This window comes from Lactuca sativa, chromosome 8 (genome assembly GCF_002870075.4).
Source record: "Lactuca sativa cultivar Salinas chromosome 8, Lsat_Salinas_v11, whole genome shotgun sequence".
Classification (NCBI taxonomy): Eukaryota; Viridiplantae; Streptophyta; class Magnoliopsida; order Asterales; family Asteraceae; genus Lactuca; species Lactuca sativa.
This window is the reverse complement of record NC_056630.2, coordinates 192,780,182-192,795,195: the sequence shown is the minus strand read 5'-3', so window position 1 is coordinate 192,795,195 and position 15,014 is coordinate 192,780,182.

Sequence of the window (15,014 nt, the reverse complement as noted above, 5' to 3'; positions counted from 1 at the left end):
GACTGGTCAATAGCTGCGACGAGAAGTATTAGCGTCGACATAAAGCGTATTAGCGACGAAGCATTACCAGTGACGCATTTGCAGCAACATGTTGCCGCTAAAGGTATTAGCGGCGACTACCCTTACCTTTAGTCTCTCTCTCTCTCTCTCACACACTCCCTCAATAATATGCACAATATTATGTGTGAGATTATTGTTAAGTTGTGAATCCATGTTCTCATATGACCTTATAGAATACGGGTAACAATTACTAAGAATTAAATTTATTGTTAAAGAATAAAACTAAAAAAACTTTCAAATCGGGAAAGAAGACATCACAATCTAACAAAGACACTAATACATTCTAAAAGAATAATGTTTCTTAGAATCACTTTCAATTTTGTGGTTCGTTCTTCAAGCATCAACTTCTGTGAAAACAAAACCAAATTGTAGTTTAGAATCCAATAATGCATTAGCAAATGAAAATAAAAAACTAAATTCCTTTGGAAAAATATGCGGACTTGTGAATTGTACCAAAACCAATAACCAAGAATTGTAGAACATGCATAAATCAGTGAGAAAATATTCATATTCCATTCCAACATAATTGAAATTCGTGATTCCATTTTAATAGAATTGGAATTCAAGAGTCAATTATCGTATGTATTCTGTTGGAATTAACTCATAAGTTTTATTTCACCTGATCGTTATGTAAAACAAAATTCAAATATTTTATTACCTCACCTCACATTATTCATAATGTAGTATAGATTCTACAAACAAATCCATTATCACATTACCAGTTATCAATTAAGCTTGCAAAAGGTAAAAACCAATAAATCATATAATGTATTACTAAAAAAAACAATAAGGCTTCAAGTATATGAAGCTAAGAATTTCAGTGAACAATTCAAATTGAATGAACATTTTGAAAAATAACAAATAACAATCACTTACTTTTGCACTCCTAAATGATACATCTTTTCAGCATCAGTAAATTTCTTCAATTTCTCATAATAAAGAGCATAGGCCTGATAAAATAGTGACCTCTTGTTCCCAATGTGATTCGTCTTCATGTTCTGGAGAATAACACCAGGGTCATCAACAAAATCCAACTTCACATACACAACAATAACATAAATATTAAATATGAATGATTTTTCAATCTAAGCATAGTTGCTATAAGAAAACATATTTCAATTTGTGACAAGGAACTGTAGGAAAAATAGATTTAGGGTTTTGTGCTTACCGGAGCGCTAGGAGAAGAGGATCTGAGCCATTGTAGGTTTTGAAATCACAAATCAATGAAGAAAATAGATTTTCATTGTTGGTGTTGGAGTTATTCGCCATAGTTGGACCTTCGGGTGAGGTATGTGCGTGTGGGAACGTCTGTCAGACAGGGAGACCTAAACAATTGAATTGACAAAAAAATATAATTCAAAATTGCAGATTTAGATTAAAGGATCGAACAACATACCGATTTTGTGGAATCGAAAACTTACCTGGGAGAAATCGATGTTGGCTAAGAGAATATGGTCGGCTGAATCGATGAAGTACACAGTCAAATTGAGTCCCGATCTTGACGATGGCGATAAAGAAATCCCTTCCTCCCACAACCACCGCCTCCACCGATGCCCGATTCTCGATTTCCTACTTTAAAGCCTAAATCCCTATGACATCGATGCAGTGATGATTCAAAAACCAAATCACGATTTTGCTCTTTTGTTGATTTAAACCAAATCGAATGAGAAAAAGTGTGTGTGTGTGTGTGAGAGAGAGAGAGAGAGAGAGAGAGAGAGAGAGAGAAAGAAAGAAAGAGAAAGAGCGACAACAATCGTAGCTTGAAGATGTACGGTGAGTTGCAGTGCTTCAATCGTAGCTTCACAGGAGAGAGGAAGTGGTTCGGTAATTTTGGATGGAAACGAGAGGGATGCGATTTTGTGGGTGTCGATGGAAGAGGCAATAGGGTTTTAAATAAACTAATTTTCCTAAATTAAAGGATAGATGATTTAATAAATTATTTATTAAAATTAAATAATACTTGGCCCATATTAATCCCTATATCCACACAATATTTGTACATCCACATTTGAACCTCTCTCTCTCTCTCTCGCTATATATATATATATATATATATATATATATATATATATATATATATATATATATATATATATGTGTGTGTGTGTGTGTGTGTGTGTGTTATTTGATGGAATTTTGTGGATTTTACGGGTGTTTTTTCCTTGATTTTAAGCGGACTATTTAATAGGGTGCTTTTTTTGTCGGGTCAGGTCTTCATAAATGGGTACCATGGTGCCTTATTTCTGTTGCTTGCTTCTGATGAACATTACTCATTGTTCCACCAAATGGGGCAATGTACCACCGTTGAAGAGTTATCAACTGTAAAATCCCGACTCCCAGGTATTTGTTTTATTTATTTATTTGGGGTTTCATGAGTGACTCGACGAGTTATGAGCCTAACTCATCAAGTAGAGTCTGATTCGGTCACATGGGTTTAATAAACGACTCGACGAGTCAGAGAGCTGACTCGCTGAGTAGGTGCTGTGAGGTGAAACTCTAAATCCCTGGGGTTGGGGCCTATTTAAGAGAACTTATGTCCTCATTTCAGCCTCACCAGCTGCCCAACACTCCTGAGTGAAACCCTAAACATGTGTAGTGAGCTAAGAGAGTTATAGAGTTAATCTTTGAGTATTCTAGTGCATCTTTTGAGGAGAAGAGGAGATTATTCAGCAAGAAACGAGGAGGAATGGTTAGATCTAGTGCTATATCAACCAAGAGCTTCTATGGAAGGTAAAAAGCCTACACCTTTCTCATCTTATGGGTTAGATCTTGTGATTATGGAAGATTAGGGCTTTTACCACCTTTTATTGGTACATTGAGTGCATTGAGTCTAATAGGAGGTCTAGACTTCAGATATGGACCTTGTGAGGTCCATAGAGTCCAAAGGTCCCAACTTTATGTAGCCATATTAGAGTATTTGTACTTAAACACCCTTGTTAGAGTTGTATTGGCATTTTGGAGCAAAATATGCCATGCATGAACGTAATGATCGAAGCTTTACATGACATTCAAGCCTTGGGAGCCTAGATCTAGAATGTGGAGTAGTAGATCTACCTTGAAACATCTGAATGAAAATTCAGACTGAAGGGACTCGCCGAGTCAACGAGCTGACACGACGAGTCGGCTAGGGTTTTCCCCGATGAGTCTGGACATGGGTAACTCAGCGAGTTGATGGGACAAATCGACGAGTTGAGTTGGGTTTTCGCGAGGTTCTGAAGGAACAAGGGGGACTCAGCGAGTCACATAGATGCACTCGGCGAGTCGGGTCAACATGGGCAGTTGACTCAAGTGTTGACTTTTGTTGACTTTAGGTTTTGGTCAAGGCAGGGAGTATGGGGACCGTGGAGGGGTAAAATAGTCTTTTACCCATTCCATGTGTTTGAGAGAGCGATTTACCTAGTTTATTTCTAATCGTGATTAAGTGTTGATTAGAGATTATTATCTTATGTGTTAGGCAGAGGCTAGTTCGAGATTCGTGTACAAGATTATTACTTACTTGATTACGAGGTAAGTCTTCTCACTATACTTACCATGAGTGGTATAGATGTGTGGCCGGAGGGTCTTATGTGTTATATTGAGTATTTTGATATATCTTGCATTATGTCTTTATGATTTATGTTGAGTATTATTATTATGAGCGTATTCAGTTAGGACCGGAGGGTCCACCCGAGTTGTGGGACCAGAGGGTCTCCACTGAGACACATTGACCGGAGGGTTGTATTGAGTTAGCCTCGAGTGGCTAATGATATGTGTGTGGTATTTTGGGGAACCCACTAACCTTTGTGCTTACTGTGTTATGTGTTATGTGTTTCAGGTACCTCTCAGGATCACGGGAAGGCACTGACTTGATTGTACGCACACTTGAGTTGGAGATATGTTTTTTGAGGATCCTAGATTCGTGTTATAAACAATTTTGGAACATGTGTTTTGATAACTTGATGTTTGTGAAATTTGTGGTTTTGAAATGAGATAATTGGGTTTTGAAATGAAAATTTTTGTTTGAAATTTACGATGTTAGAAGTTAGTATCAGAGCCTTGGTTTGAGGGTTTCGGATGCACCTCCGGGTGTGTTTGGACTCAAACTGAAGATTTGAGAAATTTTTTCAAAAGAAATGATTTTTTCTAAAACGAGAAAGAGTTTTAAGAGAAAACAAGTTGGAGCAGTGTGCACAATCATCCAGAGCCCCGAACGGTGATTTTGTTGGATTAGTGTCTAAGTCCGTAACTATATTTGGTAAGTACTTGACCCGGTTGTGCATGGTCCTTTTGGGTTGCCTTCACCACAACAACTTGACAGGGTGATTTATGGAGAGAGAGAAGATATTATGGTTTATTAATATACTATAATAATAATATATTAAAAGAGAAATCATATTATTTAATTAATATCAATCATAAATTAATTGGGAATTAATTTGGTGACTAAAAGAGATTAACTGAACCAAGGGGACTTAAACTGTGAAATGTGTTATAGTGGTATTTTGGGCTGGGAAACCTAATGGATTAAAGGGGTGAACGAAATTATGATGGGAGCCCATCATATTTTCGTCCATGGCCTGTATTCCAGAAGGTTCCATGGGCTGCTTAGGGTTTAAGCTTTCTATTAGGGTTTTGACTGAAATCCTAGCTGACCACAGTAAATAGGACCCTATGCATGCAATTTTCGGCTACTAGCTTTCCAAGAACCCTGGAGCCGACTTTGTGTGCCTCCTTCCTCTCTGAAATACTATCCTCTTGCTTGTTGGTGTTTGTAAGCCATTAGAGGAGTTACACTTGTGACTCTAAGCTCAAGGAAGAAGAAAGATCAAGAGTTCTTGAAGAGGTAATCATCTAGATCTCATTAGTTACATTAATTTTGTAATATGTATGCTAGATCTAGGGTTTCAAATCTTGGATGAATTGCATGTACAATAGAGAAACCTAGATCCAAGTATTAGGGTTTGCATGTGCACATAGGAAAGTTCTTTTGTGTCAAACCCATCAATGGTATCAGAGCAAATGTTTGGTTTCTATTGTATTGATGCCTTGTTTATTCTTTCAAGCTTTAAAATCAATTTTGTGCTCTCTGCCTGATGAACTCGACGAGCCCCAATGTGGGCTCGACGAATAGGATGACCTCGACGAGTCCATAAAGGGACTCGGCAAGTCGGAGCATCAGACAGAGGGATTTTCGGGATTTCTTGCTGTTTTGCTTAAGGATACTTACCTAAATCATTTTAGTTTAATATAATCCGAATTTTATTACCTTTTTGTCAGTATCCTTAACAAAACAAAAGATAATTACCAATTATTTGAATGTAAATTCCTTTTTTTTTTGATAATATTTGATTATTTGAATTTATTTGGTAAATTATCTTGTAAATAATCTTGATTAGGTCAAATTTAGATAATCATTAAATTAATTGTTTAATTTAAAATTATTTTCTATTTGATCCTTTGTGTTTTGAAAAGTTCAAAACTTGTCCTCAAGTTTTGAAATTTAAATTTTGTGATTAAAATGTTTAATTTGGACTATTTAAATTTCAAAGCCTAGAATTTTACAAGTTTAAAATTAAATCTTATACTTTATAATATTATAAAATTAATATGTATATACGTATAACCTAAAATGCTAGTCTTACCGTTAATAGACCTCATTCACGAAGCCAATCTCTAACCGGGGGGGGGGGGGGGGGTATAAGGATATGGCGTATAAAATGGCCATTTAATGGGTGTCCACTCTCACCCACCGCTTCTTTGATTGGTGGAGGGTCGTTAGCCGAATGGGTAGGATAGAGAAACCCTTTCTCATTAATAAGTATAATGAATTATAAAAGTGACTAAATGTTTTTTCAAAAAAAAAATCCCAATCTTAGTTACTTTAGGAAAAGTGAATCAATGCAATTCAGTGAAAATACACTTTGTACCCTTGCTAAGACGTTAGTGGAGCGTGTGTGGTTAACCGGCACACTAATTGGGTCTAAGCTTAGGTGTCAAAGGGTGACTCATTGTTTTTTATTGTTTGATGGAGCGTGTTTGGTTAACCGGCACATCGAATAGGTGATTGTAACAATGAGAGCACCATGTATATTTGCATGGTTATTCACACCCGCTTGGTGATCCACGGCATCCCAGTGTAACATCCCGAATCCAGGGTTTGCAAGTGCAGGGTTCAAAATGAAAATGTATAAGGGCAACTCGGCGAGTCCATGGGTGGACTCGGCGAGTAGAGTTGCGACTATGGTTGCGTGTTAAATGGCCAACTCGGCGAGTCGGCGGCTGAACTCGGCGAGTTGGTGTTGAGTGGAGAAAACCCTAAATCCGGAGGTTGAGCCCTATATAAAGAACATAACATCCTTTCCCCAGCCTCTCTACTCTCTCTTAAGTCCAGAAACCCTAGTTGTCTTGTGTGAGAGGATCAAAGTGCATTTGGAGGCTTGAAGAAGTGATTATTGAGGAAATCTTGAAGGTTAGGAGGCTTGGAACAAGGGGCTTTGCTTAGATTCGGGTTCCATTGCTGTTGGGGCTTCTTTTCTTAAGGTATTATCTCATTCTTGGGCTGTATTCATATAGATGCATCATTTTGGGGTTCATGGGGAAACATACCTTGTGATGTATTGGAGTTTAGAGGTTAGATCTGACGTTGCTACCTCAGATCTGGAATGGAGAAAGGCTTGAATGCACAAAAGTCCCTGTTGATGAGTGTTTGAAGGAGCTATTTGTACCAAACCCTAGCCCTAGAGTGTAAAAGGCCTAGATCTCTTTGGATTCACGTAAAGTTTGCCACTTTACGTGATGGATGGCCTTAGGTAGGGTAGATATATAGTTTGGATCATCTGCATGGCTTGGAGAGCCTCTGTATGGATTCAGACCTGGTGGTACTCAGCGAGTCACATGGGTGGACTCGGCGAGTTGCTTGAAGATGGGCTGGAACTCGATGAGTTGGAAGAACAACTCGGCGAGTTGGATGAAGATGGCCTGGAACTCGACGAGTTGGAAGAACAACTCGGCGAGTAGGTTGAATAGCCTTAGACTCGATGAGTCTGTTCTTGGACTCGACGAGTCTTTTCGAAGAGTCCCAATCTTTTCTGGTTGAGCCGTGAATCGATGAGTCAAGGGATGACTCGGTGAGTTGTGTGTGAGTGGACTCAGAGTTGTTGGACTCGACGAGTCTCGGGGTGACTCAGCGAGTTGAGTCGCGGATTGGGGGAATTCTGAGCATGGGGACTCGGCGAGTCATCGGGTTGACTCGGCGAGTAGAGTCAGTCAGGGGTTGACTTTGTCTTTGACTTTGACCAAGGGTTGACTAGTGGTTTCCAGGGGCATCTTGGTAATTGTTGGATATTGTTTTGAGTTCAGTGCTTTGGTGGTTGTCCAGTGGAGGAGATCGTATCAGTGATCGAAGCAGCTTGGGTTGTCTGTTCAGTTGGCAGTTTCGAGGTGAGTTATCCCCACTATATCAACAGGGTCTAAGGCACCAAGGCCGGCCCTTATCGGATTGAGATCCGGGTAGTTGTTGTTATGTTATTGCTTTGATATGTTTGCATCCTGGTAGCTAGGATGGTATATGTTAGAGACATGATTGAGATCGGTATCCTGAGAGATAGGGTGATGCTATGCTAGTGACCGGTTAGGTCGGTATCCTGGTTAGGATGATGATACGTTATGTGATCTGTTTGATCTTCTTGTTGACAGTGAATTGCTATATGATTGTATGTATATATGCACATGGTTGTTTGGACTGGAGTTGGGTTGAGGCGGGTCCTGCTTTGTGCTGTAGGCCAAGATACCCAGGGCGGACCGGTTGTCCCGAAGGCCCAGCGAGCGGTCCAGATAGGCTGTAGGCCCCAAGAGGGTGGACCAGATGTGCCGAGGCTCGGAGAGTGGACCAGGCCGACTGAAGGCCCGGTGCAGGCGGACCAGTCATACTGTAGACTCAGAGAGTGGACCAGGTGGATTGAAGGCCCGGTGCGGGCGGACCAATCACACTGCAGACTCGATGTATGTGGTTAGATTCGGAGAGTAGACCAGGTGGATTGAAGGCCCGGTGCGGGCGGACCAATCACACTGTAGACTCGAGGTATATGGCTAGAATCGGAGGGTGGACCAGGTGGGCTATTGGCCGGTGCGGCGGACCAGTCCCACAGTAGACCCGAAGTGGATGGCTGTTTTGTGATCGGATATGTTATGGCATGTTATGCATGTATGGTATATGTGGTTGGTATTTTGGGGGTATCTCACTAAGCTTTCGGGCTTACAGTTGTGGTTTAATGTTTTTCAGGTTCTTCTGGAGACCGTGGCAAGGCGAAGGCGTGATCGTACCACTCCTCGTGTTTATATGGTGATAAGATTATGGGAATACTTAAAATAAATAGTATTGAAAAACTTTTTGTAATAAACTTTAATGGAATCGGGTTGTTTTCGAAAACTTTAAATTGGTTGATATTTTAGAGTGTTACAAGTTGGTATGAGAGCCTTGGTTTGAGTGAATTGGAGGAACATTCGTGTGACTCCAGTCTCAAATCGAGGAGAGTTTTCAAAAGAGTATTTAAAATGGTTTTCAAAATGAGTAAAGGAGGACGCGGAGGTACGATCAACCGGAGCCAGTAAGTAACCCCAAAATACCATACATGATATTTGTTTTTGAGCTTTGTTAGAATAGCATGCTAGTGCTAGGCTAGGGATCTTCAGGATTTCATGATAATGTTGCCTGATTTGTGATGCCTGTAGCCTAGGGTTTCCTTATGAGAGATTTCCAGTGTTCCTCTAGTTGTGAGGGTTGAGCGTTGTTATGCATGTTTTCACTAGGGTGTTGTGGTAGTACTTCATACAAATATGGGTAGGTGTGGAAGGTAGTATGGGACCCGTACTACTGAAAGCACAGGACCCATACGCGTATCAGGGAAACCATGACCTTTAGGGTTGGGTTGAGAGATTTGGTTCCCGGGATAGTGGGAAGAGTTTGAGATTTTGTGTGGTGTTTTTCAGTATGGAGATTCCGAGGCATGCTGGGAGTGGATCCGGATCAGGATCGGGAGCAGGAGAGCGAGTTCCGGGCGAGTCGGTACCGCCCGAGGTTATTGGTCGGATGAGCACGCACGAGTTGGATGCGAGGATTCGTGAGATCCTGCGTGATGAGATTGCTGAGTTGTTCCGGGCTGAGTTGCCGGAGCTGTCTGGGTCGATCAAGACCGCCATGGTTGAGTATTTTGATGAGCGCTATCCAGCTCTCACAGAGACGGCTGCCGCGGCGGCTACAACTGCTGTAGCAGCGGCAGGGGGAGGAGCTAGTCGGGGCTTTCAGTATCAGGACTTCGATAATACGAAGCCTCCCACCTTCGATGGAATTCAGGACCCGATTGTTGCTATGAGGTGGTTATCAGAAGTGGATGGGTGTTTCTTCACGTGTTCATGCCCTGCTGAGCAGAGGGTGAGGTGTGCTCTGAACCTGTTGAGGCTCGGGGCGAAGGATTGGTGGAGATTGACCACGGGGTCATATTCGGATGCGCAGAGGGCTGCGGTTTCATGGGATCAGTTCAGGGAGATGTTCAGCACTCGCTATGTTCCGCGTGTTGAGAGGGAGAGATTGGCTCAGGAGTTCCTTGAGCTGAAGCAGGATTCGGAGTCGGTGACTGAGATCACCAGGATGTTCATTGAGAGGTCGATGTTCTGCCCTGAGTTCGCTTCAGAGCAGGCTCAGATGTCTCGATATCTGAGCATGCTCAAGAGGGATATCAGACAGTTTGTGTCTACGCAGAGGTGCGAGAGCTTGTTGGAGTTACAGGAGGCCGCCAGGCGCCGCGAGTTAGAGATTGAGTTGCAGATGCGTGAGTTGAGGCAGACTCCAGTGCAGTTGTATTCGGCGCCAAAACGGTCCAAGACCGTTGATTCTAGAGTGGGGGATCTGAGTAGCCACACTTGTGGGAAGTGTGGAAGGAGTCACACCGGAGTTTGTAGGTCCGGTGGTGCATGCCGCAAGTGCGGAAAGGAGGGGCACTATGCGAGGGATTGTCGGCAGACAGCGCCGGTTCGGGATTTGAGGATTTGTTACCATTGTTATCAGGTTGGACATTTGAGGGTCAACTGTCCACAGCTCGCTGCAGGACCGGTGTGGGCTCCAGCACCAGCCACTTTGGGGATCACGGGTGGCGGTCAGGGTGGAGCGGAGCCCCCAAGGGATCAGGGTCGTGCTTTTCAGCTTGCAGCAGAGGAGGTCGTAGCAATGCCTGATGCAGCTGCGGGTATGTTTCTTCCTTGATGTCTTGTTATCTTATGATTATTGTGTAGTATTGTTTATGTGCTAGTATCCTTGTGTGGTTCTTGGTGTGTTATTTGTTGTTTTGAGAGTTGGTATGATTATGGGTTAGTGATTGGGAATTTCATTGGTTATCATTCATGGGGTTGTTAGTGGGAATATGGAGTTGGTGTGAATGTCGGGTAGCATCCGCCTTCTGAGGAGTAGTTAGCTACAGATTGAGTTTCTTTCGAGCGGGAGGATCAGTGTGGAAATGTGATTTTGTGAAGGTTGCTAGTGCTAGTATCAGTTCGCGTGTAAGTGTGGTGTTGTGCAGGGTTGTTTTGGGAGGTCGGTGATAGCGACCGGTGGTTGATAGTCAGTGCCTTAAGTGGGGGAGAATTGGAAAATTCTCTGGATGATCGATGAGTATGTGAGATCGTTGAGTTGTCTGGGATTCAGCAGTGTTCTATCAGCCAAGAGCATAGGCTGGCATGAGCAAGTGGCAGGCATGCGGGGCGGAATACAGACCAAGGGTACTTATTTGCGGAGGGTCTGAGATAAGGCTTGGATTGAGTTGTGTGATGGAGATAGCGTTCGGAACCCCTATAGGGCTAGAACGGTATGCATGGGAAGATTTCACGGGAAGATAGCTCGGAATGATGAATGCTAGTTGAGCGGTCCGGATAGACTGAAGGCCGGTAGGCATACCAGTCAGGCCGAAGACTCGGAGGACGGTCCAGCCAGACTGAAGGCACTGAGAGCGGTCCAGATTGGCTGAAGGTTCTGAGAGTGACCCAGATTGGCTGAAGGCCTGGTGAGGCGGTCCAGTCATGCTGAAGACTCTGCAGGTATTGTTGGATCGGTGCGAGGATATGGATTGTGTATGTTGCGGTGTGACAGCATTAGAAGGTCTGGCCCCGGGTAGTGATCTTGATTAGTGGTGATAATGCATGAGGTTGAGAGTCCATGCGATCAGAGTCAGAGCATGAGTGTTGGATGGATAGCGGTTACGCTATGAAGGAGTGGTGTAGCGTTGGGCGAGCACCGTGGCACTTGTCGGAGTGACAAGGCGGCCAAGTGGATTCCTTGGTAAAGGAATGAGAGAGGAGTGTAACTCCGAAAGGGAGTGCTAGTTCACGAAAGTGAAAACAGCAGAGCAGAGTTATGATTAGAGTGATCCGAGTATGGTCATTGAGCAGCGTGTTTGCGACAGTGGAACGGAATCACATCCGGGTTGGGATGTCAGCTGAGGTCACGGAAGGAATTCCATGGGTGTAGAGCCATGAGGCTCGAAAGGGATGCAGGGAGGGAGTCTCGGACTCTCAGTGTAATTATGATCAGGGAAGTGCGTATGTAGTAGTGGTTCATCCTGCGGGATGTTTGGAGTTGTCATCAGTGTATCGGGTTTTCCCAACCTGAGGGTGCTAGAGCTAGTTCAGCATGTGTATATGATTGCAAGAGGAGAACTCATGGGAGTTGCTCTGAAGAATGTGTCTTTCTATCAGCAGAATGCCTAGAGTTGGACTCGAATCAGGAATCCGGTGGTGCATGGTTATTTCTAGCTCATATGGGTCGAGTGATGGTTGTGATTGGAGCAATGTTGCATCATGAGTAGTACTCAGTTGTTAAGTGGAATTATCAGTGGGTAAAGCCGGTGGCCGGCTTGAGACAGTGGTCAGGACACCGCAAGGGAGGAGAAGGCGAGTTTTGGGTTTCGGCGTTTGTGCTTTGAGGAACCTGGTGTGGCTAATGCCAAGTGGCGCGTGGCGGGAGTATTTCTGGAGTTGAGTTGCCGTAGGCTTTGAGGACGAAGCCTAATTTAAGTGGGGGAGAATTGTAACATCCCGAATCCAGGGTTTGCTAGTGCAGGGTTCAAAATGAAAATGTATAAGGGCAACTCGGCGAGTAGAGTCGCGACTATGGTCGCATGTTAAATGGCCAACTCGGCGAGCCGGTGGCTGGACTCGGCGAGTTGGTGCTGAGTGGAGAAAACCCTAAATCCGGAGGTTGAGCCCTATATAAAGAACATAACATCCTTTCCCCCAGCCTCTCTACTCTCTCTTAAGTCCAGAAACCTTAGTTTTCTTGTGTGAGAGGATCAAAGTGCATTTGGAGGCTTGAAGAAGTGATTATTGAGGAAATCTTGAAGGTTAGGAGGCTTGGAACAAGGGGCTTTGCTTAGATTCGGGTTTCATTGCTGTTGGGGCTTCTTTTCTTGAGGTATTATCTCGTTCTTGGGCTGTATTCATATAGATGCATCATTTTGGGGTTCATGGGGAAACATACCTTGTGATGTATTGGAGTTTAGAGATTAGATCTAAGGTTGCTACCTCAGATCTGGAATGGAGAAAGGCTTGAATGCACAAAAGTCCCTGTTGATGAGTGTTTGAAGGAGCTATTTGTACCAAACCCTAGCCCTAGATTGTAAAAGGCCTAGATCTCTTTGGATTCACGTAAAGTTTGCCACTTTATGTTATGGATGGCCTTAGGAAGGGTAGATCTATAGTTTGGATCATCTGCATGGCTTGGAGAGCCTCTGTATGGATTCAGACCCGGTGGTACTCGGCGAGTCACATGGGTGGACTCGGCGAGTTGCTTGAAGATGGGCTGGAACTCGACGAGTTGGAAGAACAACTCGGCGAGTTGGATGAAGATGGCCTGGAACTCGACGAGTTGGAAGAACAACTCAGCGAGTAGGTTGAAGATAGCCTTAGACTCGACGAGTCTGTTCTTGGACTCGGCGAGTCTTGTCGAAGAGTCCCAATCTTTTCTGGTTGAGCCGTGAATCGATGAGTCAAGGGATGACTCGGTGAGTTGTGTGTGAGTGGACTCAGAGTTGTTGGACTCTGCGAGTCTAGGGGTGACTCGCCGAGTAGAGTCAGTCAGGGGTTGACTTTGACTTTGACTTTGACCAAGGGTTGACTAGTGGTTTCCAGGGGCATCTTGGTAATTGTTGGATATTGTTTTGAGTTCAGTGCTTTGGTGGTTGTCCAGTGGAGGAGATCGTATCAGTGATCGGAGCAGCTTGGGTTGTCTGTTCAGTCGGCAGTTTCGAGGTGAGTTATCCTCACTATATCAATAGGGTCTAAGGCACCAAGGCCGGCCCTTATCGGATTGAGATCCGGGTAGTTATTGTTATGTTATTGCTTTGATATGTTTGCATCCTGGTAGCTAGGATGGTATATGTTAGAGACATGATTGAGATCGGTATCCTGAGAGATAGGGTGATGCTATGCTAGTGACCGGTTAGGTCGGTATCCTGGTTAGGATGATGATACGTTATGTGATCTGGTTGATCTGGTTGTTGACAGTGAATTGCTATATGATTGTATGTATATATGCACATGGTTGTTTGGACTGGAGTTCGGTTGAGGCGGGTCCTGCTTTGTGTTGTAGGCCAAGATACCCAGGGCGGACCGGTTGTCCCGAAGGCCCAGCGAGCGGTCCGGATAGGCTGTAGGCCCCAAGAGGGCGGACCATACGTGTCGAGGCTCGGAGAGTGGACCAGTCCGACTGAAGGCCCGGTGTGGGCGGACCAGTCATACTGTAGACTCAGAGAGTGGACCGGGTGGATTGAAGGCCCGGTGCGGGCGGACCAATCACACTGCAGACTCGATGTATGTGGTTAGATTCGGAGAGTGGACCAGGTGGATTGAAGGCCCGGTGCGGGCGGACCAATCACACTGTAGACTCGAGGTATATGGCTAGACTCGGAGGGTGGACCAGGTGGACTGTTGGCCGGTGCGGCGGACCAGTCCCACAGTAGACCCGAAGTGCATGGCTGTTCTGTGATCGGATATGTTATGGCATGTTATGCGTGTATGGTATATGTGGTTGGTATTTTGGGGGTATCTCACTAAGCTTTCGGGCTTACAGTTGTGGTTTAATGTTTTTCAGGTTCTTCAGGAGACCGTGACAAGGCGAAGGCGTGATCGTACCGCTCCTCGTGTTTATATGGTGATGAGATTCCGGGAATACTTAAAATAAATTGCATTGAAAACCTTTTTGTAATAAACTTTAATGGAATCGGGTTGTTTTCGAAAACTTTAAATTGGTTGAAATTTTAGAGTGTTACACCCAGTCACAAGCTTGAGGGGCATATTGAGATTTAAGCATGCCATTGGAAAGTGCAATGAATCTCAAAAGGATCTAGGAGTTTTTCAATACATTTAAAACTTAATCTTCTTTCCGTTTTTCATGGTGAAGAATTAGTGAATCGTCATTCACTTACCTTCAAATTATATGCATGTTAGATTACGACATCCCTCTTCTAATATGTAAATAATGTTGTTGGATCCTAGCCCTAATTTCTCATTTGTGTGTTTAATTTGGGGTTCATTTCTAATCAAACTTTGTTCTTTTCCTTTTCAGATGTCGAACATGAACAACAACAACGCTTCTGGATCGAGTTCCTCTGGCTCTTTCTCACTCATGAACTTGTGTGGGAGGGTGATATTCGACGGAAACAATTTCAACGATTGGATCCGTTACATAAGGATGGTCACCCGTTATGAGGACAAAGAGTCTGTCCTTGATAAGGAGCTGAATGAGATCGAGATGAACACTGCTACTCCCGAAGAGACCGCTGCCTTTTAGGCTCTCGAGTGTGATGCCACGAATGTCCATTGCATCATGCTAGCGACAATGACTTCCGAACTCCAAAAGTCCTATGAGGACATGTATCCCTATGAGATGCATCAAGACTTGTTGGACCGGTACCACCAAAGTACGAGGCAAG